Here is a 13,440-nt window from a genome sequence, read left to right on the forward strand (position 1 = left end):
CGTATATGACAGAGCTGTAAGCTGGCATTACCAAAAATTTCAGTGGTGGTAGAGAACCTGATGTGCTGAGGTTTCAGAGTATGGGAGAGCATGGAGGAAATCTTGAAAATGACAATGTTAGCATTAGATAAAGGAAGAGCAAAAAAAAAGTTTTTGTAAGAATTGAAAATTGTTTTTGGTATGGTTTGGGCAGATTAGGACGAGGTTGAAGAAAGAGCAGATTCGAGAACATTTTTGGAGGTGGCCAGAGATGGTAAGGGCTTGGGCGTATGGTTTTAAAAACAGAGCACAGTCAAAGGTTATTCTGAGGCTGTGGACTTGTATGGAGGTGTGGAGCTATTCACTGTAATTGATATTTCTGGTTGGGAATAGAGCAAGATGGGGGAAAGACAATGAAGTGTTGAGTTTTGAAGAGGAGAAGAAGAGGAGGAGGTAGCTTAATAACATAGAGGTAATATCTGGCCTAGATTTAAGTGTCGTTAGTATAAATGTGGTGCTGAAAGCTTTGGGATTCTATGAGCTGTCTTAGGCCAAAAGTATAGACTGAAAATACTAGAGGACTAAGAGACACAAAAACAGTCATTAGCATTTTTTTTATTCCAGACTGTCAAAAAGTCTGGACCCCCATCATCCCCATTGGGGTTCAATAGCTTTACTGGGATAAAGGTAAAAAGAGAAGGAGCAAAAGCAATTTCGGGGAAGGTGCAAATTTTGGGGACATTGTGAGGAGTTGGACAAGGAAAACAGAAGTCAATAGAGTCTATGTTAAAGATCGGTGGACAAATTCAGGTGCCAGGAGCTCTATGGTGGGTGATAGGCTCACATAAATTATGGCACAGAAACTATTAGATATATGAGCAAGTTATAAATGTTTAATAAATTGCTACACCTGAAGATCTGTTAGCTAGGATATTTCAGGTAGAACCATGCTTAAAAGCCATACCATAGGATTAAAGGCATAATTTATGATGAATAGACCACTACCAGACAAAATAGTCCAAGCATCAGATGTGTAACTAGTCCCATAGGGATTCATTACTTACAGATCATGACATTTCTCTGATACATTCTGACTATAGATCAATTGTAACCCAAACTCCAGACTGTGAATTGCTCAGGTATACAGTTTTTTGTTCTATAGTTAACAAGCAAAGACACACAACAGACTTAAGTATATATGGTGTTAATATAGCCTTGAGGTACCATTGCAACTGAGGTACACTTTGTGGACCTTTTCTATGAGCTATAAATGCATAGTAGGGTTTAAACCTATTTTATCAGACTTTTAAAGCACAAGTTGTCCTTTAGTTGCTGCAGGAATACAATAATCAGTGCTATACTCCAGCACAGTCAGCTGTATAGGGAACTAGTGACAGGGAGTTAATAACTGGGCATCATGAGAAAGCTGAGTTACAGAATGGGCTCTTCAGCTCTGTATATACAAAAGAAGAGGTTGGAGCTGCAGTGGGTGGGGCCAGTACTGAGGTGGGTGGGGCCAGTGCTGCTAACACATGTAAAATACTAAACTGGCTTACTGTAGATATGGTCAAAGATAAATTAAATAAACTCAATGCAACCAAAGCTCCAGGGCCTGATGGATTACATTCAAGAGTTCTTAGGGAACCCAGTTCTGTAATTTCTTTACCCTTGTATGAAATATTCTGTGATTCTTTGGTGACTGGTATTGTGCCGAGTGACTGGCGTAAGGCAAATGTAGTGCCAATTTTCAAAAAAGGGCTCTAGGTCTTCTCCAGGTAACTATAGACCGGTAAGCTTAATGTCTGCCATCACACATGGTTGTTTTTTTTGGAAAACTGCTCCTGCAGTTTTTGAGCCAAAGCCAGAAATGGATCTAGCAAAAAGCAGAAGGATAATTCCTATAGTTTATGTTCCTTTTGAATCCACTCTCAGGGTAGCTTCACATGTACCGGATCTGCAGCGGATTTCTAACTGCGAGTTTGCAGCGAAATCCGCTGCTGATCCTGTACTGTGAAGCTGAATGGGTCTCATAAACGCAGCGGATGCGGCAGCCGCCCGCATTCCCGGCTATGAGCATACATTACCTGTTCGGCGCCGCGACTGTGAAGCTCCAGGCTCCCTTCGCTCCCTATCAGCCAATCAGTGCTGCCTGATTGGCTGATGGGGGAGCGAGGGGGCTGATGGGGAGCGAGGGGAGCCGGGAGCTTCACACAGCCGCGGCGCCGAGCAGGTAATGTATGCATGGTACACTGGTTGATGAATCCTCATCTAGCCTAGGATTACCATGGAGGTGAAGCAGAAGGACCAGTATAGAAGACTCCATTTAGCATAGGATAAATTAGGTGTGGAATTCAAAAGGGATCACTAGGTGTTACAAGCCAGGCTGTGTGGCTGTCTCCCAGCACTGCTGGAGCACACAGCCGGCCTCCTAAACATGCCGATGGCGTTCCTGACAACCAGCCAGGCTGGTTGCTAGCGCCACGTCTGACTGGCAGCCAGTCAGTCAGCTGTATAGTGTGCTGAGGGGCTGGAGTCTCCGTCCCTAATCCCGTCCTAGGGCTGGGTCTCAAGCCTCAATAAAACTACTTCCCTTACTATTCCCCTTGCCTGCGATAGAGCCTTATACCCTGAGTGACTTTTGACCTATCATTGTATCCTGACTTGTATTTCTGGTTCCTTGAGTTTCTGTTTTTGACTTTGTGATTACTCTTTGGATTACGTTTTTGTACCACACAGACCGCTAGTTGCCAACTCGGACCCCTGACCTTGCTATTCCTGAGTATTGTTTATCTTGTCTCTGTTCTGTGTCACACCTGTACAGGCTAGGGACTGTCGACCAGTTGTCCACTGCCACCTAGGGCAGTCGAGGCAATTAGGCAGGGACAGCGGGGCGAGTGTCAATGCCAGGGCATCACCTGTCTTGTGTCGTCCAGTTCCCTACTCCTGACACTAGGTCTTCATCCCCAGACAGCCCCCAGAATAGTCAATGGCTGGCAGCAGTAGGACTGATACAGCAGTAGTATGACCAGGGACATCACCTGAAGCTGGGATTAGATAAAGCAAATGTACCATCAGATTAGTAAATTTTTTCTTTTCAGTACCCTGTCAGCGCTGGTGCCGTGATCCCAGTGGTATGGTCCTTTTTTCAAAACGCCACTGCCCAGTGACCGCACTTGGCGCCATCTTCTTTTTGTGCACCAGCCGGCTCGGAGCACTGGAGACAGGCCTGTACTGACATCCCATCTCCCCTTGGCACACCTCCATTAGAATCAAGCCTAGCCGCGTCACCAAGGGATGGAGATATCGCTACACTGGGGGTGCTGGCCCTGGGCCAGTGCACAAGAAGAAAACGACACAGAGCATGGGAACTGGGTGGTGTTTTAAAAAAATACCACACCACTAGGATCACAGCGATGACACCAACAGAGTAATAGGAAGAAAAAATTCACTAATCCTGATGCTGAATTCACTTTAATATGATATTTTCTCTTTTTTTATTTTTTTTTAATTTTACACAGCAATATTCACAACGTTAAAAAGCAGAGATTGAGAAAGTACCATGCAGGTCTAACGCCATACATGACAGAAAGTCTGCAAGTTTATTATTTCCTCCGCAGAATAAAACGTATGACCACATTTCGGTTTGCTTGGTCTTAAGTTACTGTAATAACAATCTGAATTACGGTTAAGTGGAGTTAAAGAGTAAATAGGTATTTTGTGTAAATTGAATGCAAGAATACCATTTTGTGGCTACAGTGTATGTTAACTACTATGAGAACAACAAGTCTGCTTCACAGCTTTACAACGTTTCCCAATAAATTATTCAAAAGTGCAAAGTGGCTTCATACAGGGCAACATCTTCATTGAGAAGATGTAAAAGGAATCATACAGTAACCATCTGTACATGAAAAAGTCCTATAGCGTGCAAACTTCTTAAAGCGAATGTGGTGTGATGGTTCACATGTAATGGCACATGAATAGAACAGTTCCGGCACAGGGAAGCCAATGTCGTGATCCTTTTTTGAGAATCAATGGAGCCGCGTCATAGAGGGGTAGGGGATTCCTTCCACTAGGGGTTGACCAGCCAACCTTGAGTGCTTTAGCCTGGGCCGGTGCTGGGTAATAGACTGGTGCCGTGTGTGTGTAAACTGGGCCATAGTTCAAAAGAAGGACTGTGGCACAGGCTTCCCCACGCCGTTGCCGTTCAAGTGAATGAACCTGATGGTACATTTGCTTTAAATGTACTTTAACTTCTTGAGAATGCCCCATCCATACTTGCCAAACCTCCCACCCTGCTGCAACAAAGGAGGGGGTAAAGTATATTTGAGAGAAGTTTTTTTTACAACCTAGAGGCAGAGTAGGTAGAACATTTTGGACATGTGCTGACGGACAAATGGGCTCCAGAAAGCAGCTTTGCCTTGGCCAGGGTATTTAGATATAAAGCAAGGGCAATAAACTGAATTTTTGCTCATGGTGAAAAGACACCTAGTTATGGCTATGGCCAGTTTGCAGATTAGAATTGAATACGGTGATAAGGTATGCTGTTAACAATTATAACCACATTATTGGAGCCTTTACTTCCTTTGTATTACCCCCCCCCCCCCTTACCCTGAGACCCTTCCCCTTCCTCTTTTTCTTTTCCAGGTTCATTGGTATGGTACTCACAACACAACAATAGTTCAGTATGTTGCTTAGTTATATGAAACTGTTTGTATGAAGACAATTAATACTCAAACTATCACCCTGTATACCACCCTCCCCCATCACTCCCTTATATCTCCCCCACCCTCTTTTTTTATTAAAATTCCCCCCCCCCATCCCCTCTTTTCCTTTCCAACCTGTTGATATTGTTTAGTGTGACATGATGAGTGTAAATTTTGAATGCCTTCATTGGATTTTTGTTTTCATGTTGTTAAAACACCCTCTTTTTTCCCCTTAATAAAACTAAATTTGCTAGAATTGAATACGGCAATTTATACGGTATAACCCATAGAATCCACTATAAACCATATTGAGAGCTTAGCTTGCAGATGGATACATCATTACTCATACGTGGCAGAAAGACATTATTGAATTTTTCTTAAACTGTCACTACAGACATGTCAAAAGTTTGCTTGGTTTGGGAGTGCTCAGACCACCATTGATCGCTAGAAGAAGAAAACAATGCCCAATAAAGCACTTCTCTCCCATCTGGCTACTTTGAGCAGGATATGAACTCTATAGTAAGTCTGTGGAGACTGTCCACTGCAGCGCAGAGAGAGATGGGGAGAGAAGCACTTAGCCGAATGCTTATCCCTACTCATTCTAGTGACCAGTTGAGGTTGAGCACCCAGACCGCAACTGAAATTTTTTTATGTGTATCTTTGACATGCCACAAGTTAATTCAAGTAACAAAAGAATGATGGTTGACCTTAGGGAGATGAACCAGAACACCGCAGAGACACCATTGTGTGTTTCTCAACATCAATGAAACTAGGAACCTTGGCCCCTGGGAAAATATGCAAAAATACTGCAGAGACACCATGACATGTTTTTTAATGTCAGTGAGCTAGCCAGACCTAGCTAGCCAGCCCTAAGGCTGTTTGGAAAACACGAATATAGCCATAGGCCATAGGCTCAGGGCCAGTTTCAGCACCTGGCTTACTAGGACAAGTGTTGGGGCCTACAGTGCCTCTAGGGGCCCAGTTTTACTACGCTACACTTTTTTTTTAGTTCTCTGTATTGATCCCTACTTACTGTCTGACTGTCTTAAGTGGCATTTCTGCAATGCAGTTATTTCCCACCTAACCCCATCCTCACTGGGCTGGGTGCACACTACACTAAGGGGGGATGAGAACGGGGGTGTTTTGGGGCATCATCACCCAAAGTGCCAAGGCCTGACTTTATGGCGTCACAGAGGGCCCTTCTACGATATATGTAGGCAGAGGCAGCTAACTGCAACATGGGGGCACATTGCGGGCCTTACTACTGTATGGATGCACAGAGGGGGCCTAACTACTATATGGGGGGCACAGAGGGACCTAACTACTTTATTAACTAAGGTAAATTACATCTCCCACAAAATGTAATATATATTATATAAAGGCCCCTTTAAATATTTAGATATTCAGGGGTGTTTAACCTGCAGTCCTCAAATTGTTGCAAATTCCCATAATGCCTGGACATGTAGTTTTGTAATTGTAGTTTTGTTGCAACAGCTGAAGGACAGCAGGCTGAGCACCATGACCCATGGATATATATTCGTGACCCCTGAATACATACAGGTAGATAGGTAGATTTCATATATATCAGGGGTATTGAGCGTCCCAGACTCACTTCTCACACATACATACATAATAAGCTTCTCTGGTTGCTGACACTTTCTTCAAACAAAGTGAAAACAATAAACTGCAAGAAGAGCAACTAAGGACTTATTACGAACATACCGCCAATGAATAAGAAGTGGCACTCCGCCTAATTACTCTGCTCAATAACGAAACTTTGTTATCGAGTTTGGACACATCGATGAATACTGAGTTTGCGATACGTTTTGCTTCGGATATCCGTGCGGCACCAGCTACCTGCTGTGTATACAGAGAGAATTGCTTTTATTTACCAGCTTATCTAAAAGCTCAGCTTCTGTGTTTAAGATTCCTCAGAAATGCTGATACTGTAAATCACCATAAAGAGTGGAGCATTTCCCTGATGGATGTGTACTCTATGATAAGAGCTGTTCCTTCCTATTTTCTACAAGAATTTACAAGTAATAAATGAAGCTGTTCTACTGGCTTCCATCAATTCTCTTTATTCTTTGCAATCATCCCAGGCCGGCTACACACCACACAAAAATGGCTGCAACAAATTATAAAAAAGAACATTTGTACTTTTCCAGGCTCCTCTACTGCTGCCATTAGGTGGACTGTCAACCTAGATGGATATTATTGGGGAAATGGAAATTAATCTGAAATGACCAGTTATGGTGGAAGAAGCATATTAATCAATAAAAGGGCAATTTGCTCCAAATGAAGTAAAATAGTTTATTTTCGATACCAATTAGAGCTGAAAGCAAGGCTATAAAATGCAAACTCCATCCATAAAAGTTTAATAAAAGAATGTGAAGTATAACTTCTGCAAGTTTGACTTTTTTAGAACTGTTAGATGAAGATTTAGTTTTTGTTGGAAATTCAGTAAGATGTTAACTTCAAAACAAATAGACACTTTGCACTGTTTTCTGTGGAAATGAATATAGTAGTGTTTTCTCGAGGGAGTTGTCTTTATTTAGCCAACCAGGTGTTAACTGGAGACTGGCTGAACAGGTGACAACATGGTACAACACTTTTTATATGGCATGGAAAATCTGGTAGTGCATGGCTGACACTTATAGTATTTGACTGGGCTGCCAAGAGCCTACCTGTTAAGAGCACTCTGGGTACCCATTTTAAATTACAAAAAATTATAACTTTCTTAGACATTCAGCATACAGCAAAATTACCAAAAAGTTAACATGCTTTTTGCAAAACAGGTGCATTAGTGCCTCATGTCTCGGTGCTATCCAGGAATTCACCCGTGATCTACCTGTTCCCCTGTGGGCAAGTCTGGGTCCACCACTAAAATTAATAGTTTCCTATGTGTGGATGGGCCAGGTCTGTACCCTGGTGCAAAACTTTATATTTATTCACATTGAACCTCATTCAGCAAGTGGATGCTCAAACACTCAGTGTGTCATCTTGTAACATCTGCTCATCTTTCATAGACTGTACTGTACTACAAAGCTTTTTACCCCTCTCGCCGCTGCACTGTAAATTAACGTCGTTGCAGCCTATGCCTGAAACTAAAATGACCCGGGCATTGATGCATCAATGACCCATGGTCGTGAAAGGGTTAAAAAACAAACAAAAGGGGCCCAATACTGAGCCTTGGGGTACACCACTTATAACCTGATACCATTCAGAGTAGGAATTATTTCCCACCACTCTCTGAGTACATTATGGTGCCGTTAGGAGGGTACAGGGTGCTGCTCCTGGCTGCTATCAGCAGCTGGGGCCATGGTTATTAGCTGGCACTGGCCTGATTTGCCATTCTGGCTAATTAACCATTTAAATGCCACTGTCAAAACTGACAGCAGCATTTAAATGTAGTTAAAAGGCATTCCGCTGGTCTAGTGGGGGTATTGGCTTCTCACACTGCAATTGTGAGAAGCCAATACCTTATAATTACCCGACCAGGCCACAGTAATGTTCTGACACTGGTCAGGGCTCGGTGTGTTCTGCGTTGATTTCTATGAGCAAGCATGGTATTGCTCATAGGTGTCCCCCAGGTGGACTACAAATTACTGTAAAAAAAAAAGTAGGCTGTATCCATGCCCAGGGCTGCATCCACTGCTAATCAGATGATGAGCGCTCATGTTTGGATGAGATTTGCTTATGTGGCTGGTGTCACACAATGAAATCTGGATTTAAGATATGATTTAAGCCAGGTCAGAAAATCTGATGGGCCTCCATGGTCATGAACTTTTTACACTGCATGTTGTCCTCAAGTCGTGAGCATGAAATAAACCTTCCAAATCACAAACTTGTAGCTTTTTTCTGCCATGAAGTCATAATAATTCCCTTCACTTACTTTGTTCCTGTGTAGGCCAAGGTAATCTTTCTAAGTGACCCATTTATAATTCTTGTATTTTCCCTACTTGCTTATTGTTGCATGTTCCAGGTGTTTTCGATGATGGTAAAAATACAAGCACAGTTCTGTTTTGGGGATCTTGAGCCTTAGCTGAGCAGGCACCATTAGTTGAATAAAGGTCTTTGAATCAGCTGGAATACAAGGGGTTGCACCACTCCACCAACAACCTGGCCACATGAGCTTTTCCAGTTCTAGCACAAATTCAATTCATTCAAGTCCAGCACTCTACAGGGACTTTGAAACTGACTTACAACAGCATACAGAGAATACTCCACAAAATTCTCTTCAAGAACTTTAAATCAATCTGAGACCATGTTCTTTCCTAACAATTTAGTTTCTTTGAGAGACGACTCATGCCCAAGTTAGAAATGTTTGCTAATGGTGGAGGATCCAGCACTTCAGAGATGACGGATTCAGTTAAAACCATAGAGTTTAATAATTGTACATTAAAAACATTCCAGTGGTATCCTGCTACACATGACGCATAGTATAGTAAGGCAGGGTATGTCCAGAGTGCTCAGACTGGCCCCTGTTCACCACCAAAATTGTCAATGAGCATATGTGCATCAAGACTGGACCATAGAAAAATGACGGCGGACTGGTCTCCTGAACCATATTTTGCTATACATCATGCGGATGGCTGTATGTGTGTGGACATTACTTATTGCTTACCAAATGGTAAATATGCCACCATGATGAACTATGGAAGAATGGTGACCTAGTGGAGCCAGTGTGAAGCTCTGGACATTTCCCTGCTAAGAAATTTTATGCTTTAATGTAGATGACACAGACTTCTTACCTAAATGTTGTGCAGACAAAATGCCCCTGTTCATCGCAGGGGGATTCAATGGCATTGGCCACTTTAAGCATAGTTAAAGCGATTGTACCAAGCCAGTGTTACAGTCTCTTACAGTTACATGGCCCTATTCCAGCACAAAAAAAACCCTCTCCTCTGTGACACAGCTCCATTACAATTAGCCACACTGCAAAACTTGTTAAGGAATAGTTTGAAGAACAAGGCAAAGAGTTGACGGTGTTGACTTGGTTGTCTAACAAATCATTCGTGGGATGTGCTGGAAAAACAAGTCTGATCCATGAAGACCACAACTTTCAGGATCTACTGCTAATGTCTCTGTCCTAGAAACCAAAGGGCACCTTCAGAGGTCATCTTCATAGTGGTCTATAATATACCAGATTAAACAATAAGAAATTACCCAATCCCTTTTCATTATTCGATATCTTTCATACTGAAAAAGTTCACAGTTCCAATATTTTCTATGTAGTGAATGTGTTGCTAATATTGTTATGGATTAGTCCTAGTGCCTATTTGAGTGTACAATCTAATTTCCTTATGAGAAACACAGACCAGGGCCAATTTGATAGGAAGTCAATTACAATCTGATTTCGCAGGCTCACACACATGTCCCACACTTCATTGAAAGCCAGTTAACTGTTTGTAACATGGAGACCAAAAGCAGCATAAAAACAGAGAATTTGCAGCTGCTTTGGCTTGAGGCAGGTATGGATCCAATAAAAGACATGATAAAGAAGTTGCTTAAATGTCACTTTTTTGGACACAGATGTTGATGCCAGAATGATGTCAGGATACTAGATTTTCCTTATTTTTCATGTCCAAACACAAGACAATACCAATAATATAAATGAGAATTGTACAACAATTAAGGAGGTGTTCTCTTTGGACAATCCCTTTTTGTTAGAAGGGTGTCTCAATAATAAGATTAATATAGCTGACTCTTTAATTTACTAGGAAACTTATCAGTAAGCACTCAATTTCTATACAGCACTGTCACATGGGAACTAAGGCTTTACACATTGTCCAGATGTCTGATGTCTGAGTACTGAATTGGCTTCCCTGGTCCTTTAGTGCAGAAGCTGCTCTTTGTCACTAGTTTCACCACTTAGAATGATAGGAGGAGTTCTATCTTTAAAAAAAACTGTTCTTATCATCAACATTCTAATTTAAACATTAAAAGTTTCACGACTTGGGGACTGGAGGACACAACAGGTGATGCCCTAGCACTGACACCTGCCCCGCTGTCCCTACCTAATTACCTTCAACTGCCCTAAATGGCAGTGGATAACAGGTCGACAGTCCCTGGCCTGTACAGGTGTGACACAAAACAAGGAGAAGACAGACAAACACAATAATACAAAGTCAGGAATCTGAGTCAGCAACAACCGGTCAGCGCAGTACCAAAACCTAGTCTAAAGACAAAGTCAAAAGACAAAAACTAAGGAACCAGGAACACAATCAGAAAACAAGATAGGTCAAAAACTCTCAGGGTGTCAGGCTGGGGAGACACAGACAATACAGTGAGCCCTGAACTTGCCCCAACCAATTTTGCTTCCTACTTGCCATGCATGGCCCTAAATGGCCAGGGACAACCATGGAGTCGGTCCCTACACTAGTAGGTGAACACACAGAACGTAGACAGACAAACAAACAAAATGGAGGAGAGTCAGCTAGCCAAGTCAAAACCAAACGGACAACGCAGTACAAAATCAGAAAGAGAGCAGATAGTCAGAGGTCAGGCAAAAGGTCAGAAAACTGCAAGGGTATTAGGACAGGGGAACACTGGGAAAGGAGCAGGGGAGCTGGGACTAGTAACAACTAATAGCCAGCTCAGAATGCTGGGCTTACATACTATTTATACAGAATCAGGAACTCAGTTCAGCAGCTGATTGAACCAGCCCCTGATCCTCCACACAGCTTACCTGCACAGCAGCAGGTTAACCCTAAAACTGCCAAGGCACAACAAGCAAGACGGTTGGGTCTGAACAAACCTTAAATAAACCTGTGTTCAAGACAGGGTTCTGGAATGCACCAACTCAGCGCCTTCTCGGACTGACACAGGGACTAAGGCTCTATCTCAGGCAAGGAAGGACACACAGGGGAAGATACTTAAAGGGAATCTGTCATCTCCCGGACCCTACCAAAGGTGTTGACTTTGATGTAGCTGGCAGGCCCCTAGTGAGCATTGCACCTTTTGGTAATTTGTCCGTGTAGGGGATTATACACTCAGACTTATCTCAGGTCTCCTACTGTAATGAAGTTGTTTGTGCCACACTCTGGCACCCCTCACCACTCCTTCCCCTCCCTCCTCTTCATGAATAATCAATGTTGCCCGGCCTCCTGCTCGCTCAGCTGTCAGCCAGTGTTTCTGATTGCAGACCAGTCCTCTGAAGGCTGAAAGAAACACTCAGATATTGTTGAATCTTTGAGCCCAAATCTGTTGGAGCTGTGCTCTAGGGGTAACTCACATGTCTAAAAACCTGCCTGCACTTCATTTTCTGGTTCAAATCCCCTGATGGAAATGAAATAGAGGTCTTTATTTTTCTTTTTTCTTTATTGTATAATTTTTAAGGCTATGTTCACACACAGTATTTTTGCTCAGTATTTTGGTCAGTATTTTGTAACTGAAACCAGGAGTGAATTGAAAACACAGAAAATTAAGTGGTCACCATTTAATAGCAAATAATTGCTGATATTTTGAAACAATGCAGTTATTTGCCATTAATTGATGGCTATCCGCTCAATATCAACAGTGTTTGAACATAGCCTTTCTGGGGGAAATTTAGAAAACTGGTATATTTTGCAAAATACTGAGCAAAAATACTGTGTGTGAACATAGCCTTAAAAATGATACAATAAGGAGAAAAGAAAAATAAAGACCATCATTTCCATCAGGGGATTTGAACCACAGAATGAACTGCTGGCAGGTCTCTAGACAGGTAAGTTACCCTAGACCAGAGCTCCAACACATTTGGGTTCAGAGATTCAACTATATCTGAGCGTTTATTTCATGCATAAAATGCCTACAGAGGACTGATCTGCAATCAGAGACACTGACTGACAGCTGAGAGAGCAGGATGCCGGGCGGCATTGAATATTCATGAAGAGGAGGGAGGAGGAAGAAGTGGTGAGGTGTGCATGAGTGTGGCACAAACAACTCCTCTTTGACTCTTCATTACAGTAGGAGACGTGAGATTGTATATAATTCACTGCATGGAAAATTACCAAAAAGTTACCATGCTTACTAGGGGACTTCTAGCTACAGCACACTGTCAGCACCTCAGGTAGGGCCCGGGAGCTGACAGATTCCCTTTAAGGAGACAGGAGTCCCAGCCCCAGGAGGTGATTGGCACTGAGACTCCAACTCCCACAATACAGCAGAAGCTGACTGGGTGTGGCAGCCACCAGTCAGCACAAACTTTATATCAAACACCTGAGCTGAAACCTGAGCGAACCCGGCGGAGGAAACAACTACTGAAGGAGCCATCGTGCTCCTAGAAACCTGGCCAGCCAGAAGCCATGTACGCCATCGGTGCGTTCTTCACAACTGGCCGTACACTCTGGCGTACACTTGTGGGAGGTCGGTTGTAAACACTGGCTGTGCTGGGAGCTGACTCCTGACAAAAAGCCTATGGAAGTCATTTTATGTTATTGAGTTATTGTGTTATTGCATTGTGTGTATTATGTCTTTTTTGCAATTGATATGAATTAAAAATTTCTTAATAGTTTTTCTTCTGCAGCCTGAATGTTGTACAGTACACTGCAAACTGCTTGATTGCTGACCCTGTTGATCTGATCTGTTGATCTCTATCCCAAAAACAAGCTGTTGGGATAGAGCAGGCTCTCCAGCTGTTGGGATAGAGCAGGCTCTCCAGCTGTTGGGATAGAGCAGGCTCTCCAGCTGTTGCAAAACTACAACTCCCATCATGCCTGGACAGCCAAAGATTTAGCTTTGGCTGTCCTGGCATGATGGGACTTGTAGTTTCGCA

This window comes from Dendropsophus ebraccatus, chromosome 13 (genome assembly GCF_027789765.1).
Source record: "Dendropsophus ebraccatus isolate aDenEbr1 chromosome 13, aDenEbr1.pat, whole genome shotgun sequence".
Classification (NCBI taxonomy): Eukaryota; Metazoa; Chordata; class Amphibia; order Anura; family Hylidae; genus Dendropsophus; species Dendropsophus ebraccatus.